General features: G+C 37.0%; 1 long non-coding RNA gene across 1 annotated transcript in view; it reads right to left on the reverse strand.

The window, feature by feature from the left end:
- LOC107989034 (uncharacterized) overlaps positions 1–9,401 on the reverse strand; it is a 48,426-nt gene extending 39,025 nt beyond the window's left edge. Inside the window, exons 1-2 of the long non-coding RNA XR_001760530.2 lie at positions 8,952–9,401; positions 2,074–2,152 (exon numbers count right to left, since the gene is read on the reverse strand). This is a non-coding gene — a long non-coding RNA (uncharacterized LOC107989034). The remainder of the gene's footprint in view (positions 1–2,073; positions 2,153–8,951) is intronic.
- Positions 9,402–14,693: the final 5,292 nt, after the last annotated feature.

Raw genomic sequence — 14,693 nt, forward strand, 5'->3', positions numbered from 1 at the left:
CTGGGGCAGTGTTTGATTAGTGGTTAAGGAAGCCGACTTGGGTCCGGAAGGCTCCGTCCCCACACACTGCTCCCCCCTGCTGCCCACTCTTCACTTTGGTGATGGGTTAAAAGCAGAGGTCACATTTGGTTGTGTCACAATGACAAGGAGTTCACTTTCCTTCCTTCATGAAGGAGAACACGGAGGAGAAGATTTAAGGAAAACATCACTGAGTCAGGGTTCTAAGGTTCTTCACACAATCACAGGCCTAAATGTGTCCATGGGATAAGGTTCTACTGCAGGATTATGGGAAAACAATCACAGGGAGCATGGGGGAGAACGTGGCGGAAAACGTAATGATAACAAAACCGTATCTTTAAACACACCGGATTTATCTGACGATCAGTCAGTCTTGATGGAACAATGTGAAAAGGTTGAATAAGAAACATCAACATCATAAAAAAATGGTCAAGACAGTAAAAATGAATGATCCCTTTTCTGTTGACGTCTACTTTTAGTTTTCACAAGTGGTGTGGACTTCAAATAGAAAGAAAATGTGTTCCCTGAGCCCTAACCTCGACCATAACACAGTTAGTTTTAATACTAACCCTAACTGGGCTCTAGTTCAAACCCCAACTCCAAAGTGAATCTTTCCTACAAAGGTGACCTGAAAAATGTCTGCATAATTATGTTATTATTATTAATATTTATATTTTATTTAAAACACAAACAATGTCTTCTGTCACATTTATCTGTACTTTGTTTCATAAAAGAATTGATGTTATGTTATACCAAATTAAACTGCAAGAATAAATAATGCAACTATAATATCAGATAGTATAACTATTTTTAAACCAATGTGCATAAATATATACAAAAATCTAAGTTTAACTGTATCTAATAGACATTTACCCAATGTTCACAAAATAAAAACTGTAATAATCACAGCCTTTTATTTTTTTTATTATTCATTTCTACATGTTGAGTTTCACTTTTTTATTTGTTTTTACCTGCACAGAATAATTTTCATCAGGTTATTTTAATGATACTAAAAATCCCAAAATTTAGCTTCCCTTTATATTATTTAAAATAAATATTTATTTAAATATATTCAGTTTTTTAATAGATTCTTTTCTGATAATATTTCTGGGATTGCTTTCATAATGATTCACATTTAAAATAAAACTCTTTGTTCTTCCTAAATGCCATCTTTTTTGCTCTATACTAAATAATTGCTTCTGGAATATTTCACAACTTTTTTAATTTCTGATTATAGTTTTTTATTTGACAATGATATATATGTATTTCCGTATATAATAGAGATCCCTTTAAAGATTAAAAAAAGTCACTGTGTGTGTGTGTGTGTGTGTGTGTGTGTGTAGCCTGATGATGACTTCCAGCTGTAATCACAGCCATTCTTCTTTTTTGGATGAAATAACTTTCAAAAAATAAGAAAAAAAAAAGAAAACTGAGTAAAAATTTGTGCGGTGAGAAAAACAAAATAAAATTGCGCTAACTCTGACTGATTGCTGCAGTCGCTGAGCTGAAGGTGTAATTAGAGAAAGTTCTGATCTTTAATCATCTCTTCATTAGCAGCAGAGGTTGATGCTGACGGTCCTGCAGCTTCTCAACAGCTTAGTCGAAATCCTGGAGAAGAATTAACGTCCTGGTGGTTGGAGTTGGAAGTTTGGAGTCTGCAAACTCAGTTCACTGGTTGATACTTTTCTTATATTTATTATTTAATATTTTTATGTATTTTTATGTATTTAAAATGCTATATTTTAATTTATTTACTCTAAATAAATGTTAAAAATATATTTATTAGTTTTTTTATTCACTTTTATTTTACTGACTACATTTTGTTTTAATTTTATTGAACATTTACTCCTTTCTGCCTTCCTGTTCTTTTGGTCATATTCGTGCGATAAGTTAACATTTAGCTCAGCCTTAGCTTTAGCATTTATCCATCTCATTTTAAAATGTGTGGGCCGACCAGAGACAAATCAAAGAATGATATTAGAGGATCATTTCTGGTTGAACTTCGTTCGAGTCTTCACTGTCAATTCAGGTAAAGCTGTAACAATAACATCTTACCTTTTATTTTCTGCTGCGAAGCAGGAGCTGGACGCCAAACGTGTTTGTATTGACATCAATCACAGTCTCCTCTCAGGACCTGCACAAAAACACACACAAGTATCCAGCAGAGGTAGTCAGTGTGTGATTAGTGTGTGCAGGAATTAGACAAATAGCCATTTTAACCACAGTGAGGCATTCAAATTGTCACAGTGTTTGCATAGTATTAATAATAATAATAATAATAATAATAACTATTATCACAGATTATTTTATGCGCTAAAACCCCTTTTAGATTTTAGTTCGGAGAAAAACACATCTCTGTTGTTTGTTTGCAGTAACAATAAAAACATCTTTCACAGAGAACTTTTTTTTTTTTTCAGCTGACTACTGATGAGGCCAGAACATTTTAGTGCTGATGAAGCTCCTGGTGAGGTGGCATTGGTTAAAACAACAATCTGATGTAAATATAAACGCATATATAAATGGCGTTAAAACAACAATCTGAGATATATATATGAAACAACAATCTGAGATATATATATAAATGGAGTCCATTGAAACCCTGTGGAGTCTTAGTCCACTCTAATCACCAGAACTTCTCTCCTTTTAAGCCTCACTCTCTGCCTTCAAACCCAGTAATAAAGTCCAGGAGTCGGAGTGTTTTCCGAGCTGATTTGATTGTCAGCTGTATTTTTACATCCACTGTCAGTCTGGTAAGTACTGTAATCTGCACTGACCCTGACTTACTGCACCACTGTAATCACAAAGTTGTTGGAACTGTTTTTCCTCCAGCACCTGGAACTTTAATACAAGGTAATTGTTCTTTTTCACAAGGAAAACAGTTCTATATTATTGATTCCTCACTATTAACATTAGGATGTTAACAGTGTTTTCTAACTCTGCTCATTTAAATCTACATGGCTAAAACTACTATATAAAACCAACTAGAATTGTACACACTAAACAAATATGATGGTTAAAAATACTACAGAAAAAAAACAGTAAAATCTACATAATAATATACTGCAATAACAACACACAGAAGCTAAAAATTCACCAAAAACTGTTTAGAAATGTCCATAGCATTTCTACTTTATGGCAATAATGCTTTAGTTTAAAAGTTTAAAAGTTTAAAAGAAATCTAAATGTTTTTTGAAGAAAAAAGTTAGTTTACATTTGAAAAGAAAAAATGAAAACAACTTATAAAAAATATAAAATATTTTTACCCAAATTTAAAAAAAATGTGTTTTTGTCAGGTTAACACAATAAACAAAAGAAAGAAAAATCAAAAGAAAATCCTGAAGGATTTTTATTTAAAAATTAGTGATAAAGATTTTTTTTAATTTTTAAAAATCACTCAAATGGTATGTCACATAAAAGGAGTTACATGTGACATCATCGTTGTACTTTGTTGAGCCAAATGCAGTGATTTTTTTTTTCTTTTTTTGGGAAAATCAATATAAAAAAAAACTTTAAAACTTTAAAAAACTTTATATAAAAATGAAAACTTTGTGGAAACTACCCAGCAGATTGAAGAAATCTTTCAGTGTTATAATAAAAAAAAGTTAAAAAGAAAAGTAAATTAGCAAGAAAACAATTGTGATGCTTAGAAAAAAAAGACAATCAGAAAATAAAGAACGCTCTGCAGGTGAAAGACTATACAAAGAACACAATAATGGATGAACTTAGAGAGGAAATAGTAATATTATGTATGTGTGTGTGTGTGTGTGTGTGTGAGAGAGACAGATGACAAGAGATAAGTGAGCGTTTGAGTTAAAACACTACAATTCAGGAACACGCGCTCTATCACACACACACACACACACACACAGGGAGAGAGAGGGAGGGAGAGAGAGAGAGAGAGAGGTAACATTAGACTGACATAACATCAACTGCTGCTGCTTGTCAGTGTGTAAAAATTCGTGTTCTGAAACTGTACGTGACTGCTTCGCTGACAGTAGCCCTTTTGCGCCATCTACCGACACTGGCAGAATCAGCCTTTATTACACTAATCAAATCTCTTTAAAATAGGCAAATGAAATTGAAACATTAAAGATTCTTAAAGCACAAAAAGAAACAGACTTTGTCTTGTCCCCACTACACCATTATCTTCAATCCGTAAGACCTGTGTTTGAATTGTTAGATATCAACTGGCAAAAAGCTGAATATTATTTTTAAAAGTTTTTATTTAAACAGTTTTTTTTTTATTTAAACAAATTTAAATAAAAACTTAAACTTTCATAAATTTCAATCTAACTGTAATTATTATATATAGATATTGTAATATCAGAAACTGGAGGAGAAAAATTAAACAGAAAAAGGTGAGTAAAATTATAGGGCAATAAATGAGCAGTAAAATTTAAAGTAGTAAAATTTAGTGGAAATAAATAAATGAATAAGTGAATTTCCTGATGTAAATATCTGTTATCATTGTGCTGTTATTATGTGAAAAATCATAACCTGATATAACAACAATAACTAGAATATGATGATAAACTAATCAATTGACTAAAAGCCAAAAATATTATTTTCAAAAGTTAATATTTTAATTTCTATTCTGGCACAAAGTAAAAATGTCCACTTTTTAAAATTTATTTTGTATGTATTTTATGAAGGTATTGAAAAGAGAAGAAGGAGCATCCATCAAAGGATCGGGCATCAAAGGAGCATCCATCAAAGGATCGGGCATCAAAAGAACATCCATCAGAGCATGTCGCATCAAAGGGGCAAACACCAAAGAACGAAGCATAAAAGGAGCATCTATACAGAATCGGGTATAAAAGGGGTACATCAAAGGAGCACCAACATCAAAGAATGAAGCATGAAAGGAGCACCCATCGAAGGTTGGGGCATCAAAGGAGCATAAACCAAAAGATGAGGCATACAAGGAGCATCTATCAATGGATGGGCATAAAAGAAGCATCCATAAAGGATGGGGTACAAAGGAATCCATCAAACGGTGGGCATAAAATGAGCACCCATTAAAGGATGGGTATAAAATAAACACCCATCAAAGGGTTGGCATTAAATGAGCACCCATTAAAGGATGGTGGATCAAAGGAACATCCATCAAATAATGAGGTAGAGAAGGTGTACCAATCAAAGGCAAAATAATAAAAACAGCCACCATCAAAGGATGGAGTACAAAAGGATTTAAAAACTGCATCTTAAACAGGATATTAAGATGAACCTCCAGGGTTCCAGACTAGTTTCGAACATTCTTTGTGGGCGACAAGTGCTGGTGGGCACCGTGTCAGTGACCCCTGGCACGGACTGTAGGCTACAGCCCATTAGCTCATACAGAGCGGATGCGTCCACACTGACGTAGTGCGCCTCCCTGTGGACGAACGTCATAAAGAAACTCAATTTGACTCTAATGGAGGTGAGCGTCTAACCTGGACTGGACCAGAACATTAGAACAGGTCTGCTGTTCTCCAACAGCCACTGTGACAAACACACTCAGACACAGAGTGACCTGCTCTGAAACGACTGTCACTTTTCCCCCTCTGATGGTCTTTAAATGATCTTCAGACCATCAGCAGGAGTTTTGAGCGGCACCAAAGGTCAGGAAGAGACATTAGCTCCGCGGGTTTCTCCTCCGCTCTGTCATTTACTCTGCTGTTGGAGCTGAAAATTAGAGCCACAGGTGAAACGGAGGGGGGGCGCCGTATTCTCATTCTCATCATCGTCGTCGTCGTCATCAGATCTGGTGGACACCGCAGGAGACCCAGGTCCATTTTCACCCAGGTGTCATCAGAACATGACCACTGAGAAGTGGATTTACCAGCCTGGGTTTTCTCTCACCCTCAGTTCTACAGTCTTTCCAAAAAAGGACAGACGTCAGGACCGACTGACTAAAAGTTACGTTATAATGTCCCCAGTACTCTGTCTCTGTCTGTGGTACCGTCTCTTGTTCCTGATCCTATTATCAGTGATTAAAGCGATCCTTTAAATACATCTTCACAATCCATTCCACTCACTGTATTGTTATTATTTATATTACATGCCATTAAAATGTTAATGGACCTGGTGATTATTACAGCACATTTACATTCTCTCTCTCTCTCTCTCTCTCTCTCTCTCACACACACACACACACATACTGTACAATCATAAGCGATGGAACTTTTTCACATTTTTTACTTTTCTGATTAAAAGATGATTTTTCTGTCTCTTTTAATGAAACTACAGAGAAAAGTCCCAAGGCCTTTTTTTTATACCGTCACCATCGGTACCGGAACCGTATCACACCCACATATAATCATTACTGTGTGCGTATGTGTGTGCACGTTTCAAAGAATGCCTGTGGTCTGTTGTGAATTTCATTAGTACCAGTGCAGCTCTGATGATCAGTCCTTCAGGGCTCACAGAGCTCATCAGTACCAGAGCAGAGAGGAGCAGCAGATCTGTCTGAGTCACTTACAGGAGGAGGAAACGAGAGGAGCTGAGGAGCTGCCCCCCCTCTGGTTCCACTCCATCTGTCACACTCAGGACCTGTTACAACCCGGGGTTTTGGAGGAACCTGGAACATTTATCTGAACCGATGTAGCCTCTTCACAACAGATGCTTTTCAGCACTGAGAAATAAAGATAAGGAACTGATGTTCGGGAGAACTGGAACTGTCAGTTTCACAAACAGACAACATTATCGTTCCAGTACTGGAAGAGGCAACAGTAATGGGACCGGGGGGACTAGCACTTGGTACAACAAATGTAACAGTACCAGGAAGACACAGGATGAGTCAAGTGAGGAATCAAACCCACAAACCTTACTCTAAAATGGTAGTAGTCTTTACCCACTAACTTCACTCAAATGAAACGAGCCATAATCAATTGACTTCTTGACCTTTTTACTGATTAAGTGTCTGATCAGATCAATGTGACAGAAAAGAAAAAGTTTTGGTTCTGACAGAGGTTTGGGTCGGTTCCAATGTGCACTTCTTCTCCGCCTCTTCCTCACATCCATCTCCTCCCCTCTCCTCCTCCTCCTCCTCAGACACTCAACAAAGTGCTGAAGATGAAACTCAAGTGTTTAAAAGTGTGAAGAAGAAGTGATGTACCTTCACAATTTTGTGATTGATGATGACGGCGGACTCGACACAGCTGACAGCAGCAGTAATCATCTCTGTACAGAATGAATGGCTGTCGAGGGAAACTGTGGAGATGGACAGTGAGGCCAAGATGAACCGTTCGTAAGAGTGTGTGTGAGTGATTGTGTGTTTGTCAGTGTGGGCATGTATGTGTGTTTACATTTTTGTCAAACTACAGTAAGGGATCAGAATAAACACAGCTGTTTTTGTTTTGAATTTCTCTGGTCGAACTCACATTAGTTTTTCAAGTGAGCTCACAGTTTAACAAAGACGCTATGTCTCCCTCGCCCTGTTCAACTTCCTTCCTTCAGTGCTGCTGCTGGAGCTTACTAAGAAAACCGTAGTTCTAGTGTTCTCGAACGGCAGAACTGAAATAGATCTCTTCCATTCACCATTCCGAGGCGTCGGTGCTAACTGCTAATTAATGTAAAATTGCTGGAAGCGACTGAATGACTCGAGTGAACAGCGATTGGGTCTCGTCACAATTGTCTTCTGGGGGAAGTAGGACTTTACTCCGCTCTGCATTACCATGGTTACCCTCGACACACTGGAAAGATACGGTTCCACACGTGTACCAAAAACTAGTCTGGTCCTTGAATCTATGTATTCAATTCTATATTCTAATAATCATACTGTTCAAACTTAATCCACATGTACTGTATGTATGTATATACTGTATGTCCCATATATTTCCATATGTATATATATACATACACATATATATATACATATATACATATATACACACATATACTGTGTATATACATATATACACACATATATATATACACACACATATACACACATATATTTATATACAAACACATATATATATATATACACACATATACATATACACACACACGCACACACAGTATATGGGAAATATAGGGTGTCCCATATATTTCCTATGTATGGAAATATATGGGACACCCTGTAAACACATCCACGTGTATTAAAATTACACAAATTAAAACAGTATGATTATTGGACTATAAATAAAGTTAAAAGACAGATACAACATAAAAAATTAAATTTGAAGTTAAATATAAAATATACGTTGATGCTATTTACAGTGCATATGTAAAGTAAACGTGATATTTACATAAGATCTGAGGAGGTGACAATAGTCGTCAGTGGTGGGTCATCAGGTATTTATTCAGGGAGGTGAGGGCGTGGGAGGAGCACATTAGACAGCCTAAGGGGTGAGAGAAAGATGTTAGGGGTCTGTGATTATGAGGATAATGATTATGATAATCTTATTCTGTGATTATGAGGATAATGATTATGATGATCTTATTTTGCAAAAATAAACTCAAAAAAAAAGCAACAAAAAAGCTGACTTTTAGGTCAAAATTAGCCAAATTAAATAGGCCGTCCAGAAACTATGACATTTAAATGTGCAGAAGAAGAAGAAGCAACAGCAGGAGGAACTGACTGTCTCTCTCAGCTGTGTTTCCTGTGGGACACCAACGTAGTGGTTTTAATATTTAAAGCTCTTGAAGACTTAAAAACCACTCACCTACAGCAGCTTAAGGCTGTAATGATGCTCGTTAGGCGTTCACCTGATCTCACATTATTGACCGACCTTGAAGCTAACATTAGCAACCAACAACACACAACAGGAAACTGAAGTTTCTCACAGAGATTTGAGCTCAAAGATACAATAAAGAGCAGTAGTTGACTAACTTCTTGTGACTTCATTGTTTAAAAGTTTTGGTTCAAATTTGAGCAGAAATGAACATTAGATTCAAACTAGCATTTTTCCTCCTTCAACATAAAAACAATTTGAAGAACAAAGACTCACCACAGGTCAACGTCAGCTTCGACCTGATCCAGACATCATTTCTCACCAGTGATTAGTGCCGTCTGTCAGAAACTATTCTGTGTTGACACACCTCTTTATCATGGTTTCATGAAAAAAAAAAAAAGTTTATTTTAAAATATTTATTTTCCCAAACAAACTAACTGTTAATTCGGACGTGAATCTGTGAAATGTTAAACTAAAGAAAGGTTGCACGACCATGAGTTTTTGTAGTGATTTATTCATTTACCCACAATCCTTTGCTTCCTATACTGCATTTCTTCTGTTCTCTGTTTGTTTAAAAGTCTCTTTTTAAGATGTAATTGAAACAGATTCTTAAAATCAGAACAACAACCTCTAGTTTTTAGTTTTTAATATAAACCTTCTGTTAAAAAAAATAGAAATTCCAATGTAAGCTCCGCCCACAGAGTCTTCCACATGGAACCTCCTGCTCCTCTGAAACACCCGCTGCAGAATAGATTCATGTATTTATCTGTCACGAAGAGTTGGCTTTAACTTATTTAGAAATAAAATAATTAGAAAAGAAGAAAAATGAAGCAGCTTCTGGTGTTTTTTGTTTTTTTTTCGTAGTCCTCCGCCTCAGCGTGGAACCAACAGTGAAGCAGTTAAATGTCACAGATCTGCTGAGGCCTTTACATCATCACAGAGACAGAGTCAGAACTGCTGACAGCCACACGTCGCCACTGTTCCCAGACGTGTGTGTGTGTGTGTGTGTGTATACACACGCCTGTGTGTATGAGTATATATTGTCCTGTCCAGGGAAGAACACTGCAGCGTGCAGCCTAATAAGACCAAACACCAGGAGGACACTAAAAACAGTCTCTTATCTGTGAGTGTGTGTGTGATTTTTATGACAAGTCACTAAACAAAGACACCAGCCACTGCCCTGGAGAGTTCATTTAAATACACATGGCCAGCACTCCTTTACACACACACACGCAGTAACACAATGTCACACACGCACGGGTTAACCCAAGTCAAGATGAAAAATATTGAAAAAGCAACCAAGATCATGTAACATGATGGACAAAAAATAAAAAATAAAATTAATTAAAATGCATCAACTATCAATAAATACAGCAGGGGTTCAGGACAGAAGCGTGACCTTCAGATTGTCCTCGCTACTTGCTCTGAGCTACTGTAGCTCACTCGACATCCGCGTCTGATTCGTCTGTCTTTCCTCAGGTGATTTTAAAGGTGTTTGTTGCATGTCAGACAACTATACAGGATTAGAGATTAGGATGACAGGTTAGTGGAGCTTTGGCCCAGAGGCCATGTCTCTGTCATTGGTGAGCTTCTTCAGCTGAGTATTTCTTTAGCCGTAGCTTCTCTGCGACACATTAGCCCTGACATTTATTTCCGCGTTGACTCCACCTCCACCGTAGTCCGCACTGAGGATTATTTATTCTTGGTGTTTAAAGCCCTCCACCTTTGTGGTTTAAAAACAAAACAAAACAAGGTGAAGTGATTGGTCAGTAGTTTGTTGCAAAAAAAATTTAAAAATTGGTCAGTAGTTTGTTGCAAAAAAAAATAAAAAAATCCAGGTCTGTTTATTTCAACAAAGTGAAGGTTTTATGACACCAATGTTTTTACAGAGGTCAGTGTTTTCACAGGAGAGGCCAAATTTAGTTGAACAAAAATTATTTACCTCTGCTCTGCTCTGCGTGTGTGTGTGTGCGTGCGTGCGTTCCTCCAGGGTACAACACACACACACAAACATGATTTAAGGCTCCAGGTCTTTACAGATCATTTAGGCATTCATCATTGATATTGCATTGTGTTTGTGTTTGTGTGTGTGTGTGTGTGTGAGTGTGTACATGTTCTCTCGAGGACCCTGCTGGTACAAACGCTGACCTTCTCAGGTCCAGATCCTGGTCCTAATGATGCAGAACGTAGTTAAACTTAAAGTCCTTTAGCTTTTTTTAACTATAAAGTTTTTTTTTTTTTTTCCCTGATCATAAAGACTCTGTGGCGTTCCCCAAGGCTTTGTTTTAGGTCCTGTAATTTTTGCCTCCTCTTGTTATTTTTATCAAGTCAGGGAGTATTATGGGAGATTGTGGCCTACATTTTAACACTGATGATGATGACATTTTATTTACCACACAAACGGTCAGGTATTTAAAAGATAATTCTTTGGAAAGATTAACAGCAAAAACCAGAAGCAGGCAGGATGAGAGCAGCAAAAAAAAAAAATAAATAAATAAATAAATAAATTTAGGAACATCATGTTCACAAACAGATCAAACTGGATGGAAGAGGTCTGTAGAAAACTTCATATATTTGAGATGAGGCGGTTCAACAAAGGTACGGTTCCACCCGTATACTGTACATGGAGAGAAAAACAGAGAGGGGAGGGGTGGCATGGCGGGATGAGGAGGTGAGAAGGTGTAAAAGAGGAGGGTAGAGGAGAGATAAAAGGAGAGGCTAATCTAGAAAAATGACGGAAACATGTCGGAGAAGATGATTTAAAAGAGAGAGAGAGAGAGAGAGAGAGAGAGAGAGAGAGTGTGTGTGTGTTGCTAATGACTACTTTAGTCGTTTGGAGGCAGTAATCTCCTTAATCTGATTAGCCTCCGGGCTGCAGGTCATGTAACACTATCCTCCATGATTCTGCAGCCTGATGTACGTGTGTGTGTCAGTGTGTGTGTGTCAGTGTGTGCGTGTGTGTGTGTCTGAAAGCCAATCCCGATGTAGCCTGAATCACTTCTCTACCAGAGTCTCGTGGAAATTGCTGTCCAAATAGAATTATGTTGTAATTTTAAAACAATTTATCAAAGACAGTTTGGTGTCACTCCCTCTGGAGCCATTAGGGGCCACTCACGCTCCCAGAAGCCAGTGAGAACAGCAGCTGCCGCGGATATCAAACCACTGTCATCTGTGAACGGATGGAGAGCCTTGAACAGCTGAATACTTTCTGAGTGTTTATTGAAATAAGAGGGAGAAGCTAACAAAGAAGGAGTCTGAAAAGAATAAACAAAAAAGAAAAACTTAAAAAGAAGCAGCTTCAGCCCCAGACCTTTAGACTCACAAAGTGAAAAATGTACTTTTGGTTTAGAGAGAAATACAGGACAGAGAGACAAAAACAAACGAGACCAAAAGACACCAATGTCTCCCAGTGTTGTTATCCGTTGAGGCCGACCTGAGCAGCAGGAACAGAAACTTTATTTTCTTACAGTCCTGACACTAATCATTTCTTTGATGCGCTACACCAAGTCCAGGGCTGTCAAACTCAAATTCACAGTGGGCCAAAATCAAAAACTGGGATGAAGTAGCGGGCCAAACTTTATATTTATTGAAAAATTGACTGGAAATGTACACGATTTCACTTCTTTCCAGATATATAATGAAGAATGTTTGCATAGATTAAATCTGGAACAACCAAAGCTAAATATTACAAATTAAATTTGGAAATATGACACACATCAGTGGTATTCATTTCTTATATACCTCTCTCTATCTCTAGCCTTTTGAGTTCCTTTTCGATGTAAATCCGTTTTTACCGAGCAACAAAAAAACAACCAACTACAAATTGATCTCGCAGGCCAAATATTACTACATCACGGGCCATATTTGGCCCGCGGGCCTGAGTTTGACGTTGACAAAGCTGCCTGACTGAGTCTGTTCTTTGGTTTGATTTTTTTTTATCTTCTCATGACCCTGAAACGATCAGACATTAATGGAGCCTGACGATGAACGATGATAAAATGTCACCGCTCCTCTTGAAATGAGTGTTTATAAGGAATGGGAGTCGACAACAGGATGGTGCGAGAAAGGACATGAAGGTCCCTGAAGCTCAGGAGACGACGGAAGGGAACGAGTGTTGGACTCATTGTTATCACCTCGGTGAGGACTGACGGCTGTATCAAGTACACAGAATCATTCAAGATGCATGGAAACGCACAAGCGCAAGTGTCATGTCATTGTAAATGTTGAAGCTCAAACTGTCCACGGACTGAAGACGTACAGAATGGACAGACAGGAAGTCATTTCCTTAGTCAACAAAGTGAGAATTCCCTTTTCTCTGCTGTTCTAACTGTCAAACACAAGAAGGAGACAGAACCAAAGTCTGGATTCTAGAGTCTGACTTTACAGATCCATGGACTTGAACAGGACAGTAACAGTAACTACCAGTTACCAGTAACCAGAACCAGATCAGGTTTAGATGAGACCAGGTTCAAAGAGAACTGGGCTGTGTGCATAGTCTTGCCAAGAGAAAATCAGAACCAGAATCGAACTGGACTTAGTTTGGATTCAGATTATTGGAGGGGAAATTTCACACTGGAAGGAATCAGGAATCTTTAAAATGCTGACATTTTCCTTTTCTTTCTCCTTCTTTACCTTAAAACAAAAAAAAAAAAACTAAAGAGCCTTTATTCGGTTCAAAGCCTCTAATCTTTAATTATATGTGTGATCTTTTTTTTTGTGAGAAATCCAAAGTGTTGAAATAAAAAAAAGGCATAAATAAAAGTCAGAAAATGAAAAAAAATATAATGTTTATATAAAGTGTGTTTTATCTGGTGTCTGTCTGTGAATAAAACATCATTCAGTTTGTAGTAAATCCAGTTTGTCCAGTTTGTGCAGCACATAGTAATGATGAGTCCTACAGTTGTTAGGACTTTGGTCAGAAGCAAATATTTTTATATAATTAAATTTTTATTTTTTCGTATATGTGGTTCAAATAGTGTCATCAAGAAAATACATATTCTATACGTTTTAGTTTGTAGTAAATATGTTTCTGATAGTTTAGACAGTAGGAAATACAATTGAATAGTCCGGTTTGGAGAAATGACAGTTTACGCCGGTTAGTTAGTACAAAATATCAAGTAATTCCTTCACTCCTTCCTGAATGTTTTTCTCAACATCATCTGGTGAGGATTTCTGATGTTCCTTCAACTTCAAAACAGTCTGTAGTGAAGATTCCATTAAATTGTGTTTATATATTAATGAGATACAATTTTAATTAACTTAACCATCTTTTAACTGTATCACATCATAGAATCATTATTCACAAAGGGTCACATCGGATAATAATATTAATAGTAATAATAATAGTAAAATTATTATTATTAATAATAATAATAATAATAATAATAATAATAATAATATGTTGTTGTTATTCAAAAACCATTCAGATCTTGACAGTAGTTTCAGCCTTTTCAGTGAAATATAAATATATATTTATATATATGTTTTCAGACTGAATCCCATTTATTTTGTATTGCATTTATAAACCTTTATATCTTTTCCTTTTTTCTTCTATTATTAGTTGCTAATTGATGTGTCACATTAATTAGCAACATTAATAAAATATTTTAGTAAATCACATCAAATGAATTGACCATCACATCCAAAAACTTCAAGGCTGGTCTCACTTTAACCTTTTTCTTTTTTTCTTTTTCCCCCACAAGTTTAAAGAAACATTTGCCACACACTCAGATTAGTCCTCTGCTCTGCTCTCTTCCCATTCCGCTTGCACACACACACTGCTCTCAGAGCTGTGAGAACTTCTCCATGATCATTATCATCCATAGGACCGGCAGCAGCAGCAGCAGCAGCAGCAGCAGCAGCAGCATCAGTAGACATTTATTTCTTACCTCGATAATCAGCATCAGCATCAGCAGCTCCCTCTCTGACCGTCTCTGCTCCGCAGTCGTCCCCTTCCTCTCGTCCTCCACTTCTGGTAGCAGCAGGTGTGTGTGTTGGTGTGTGTTGGTGTCGATTCTT

The sequence above is a fragment of the Cynoglossus semilaevis genome, chromosome 9, assembly GCF_000523025.1.
Source record: "Cynoglossus semilaevis isolate Cse_v1.0 chromosome 9, Cse_v1.0, whole genome shotgun sequence".
Classification (NCBI taxonomy): domain Eukaryota; kingdom Metazoa; phylum Chordata; class Actinopteri; order Pleuronectiformes; family Cynoglossidae; genus Cynoglossus; species Cynoglossus semilaevis.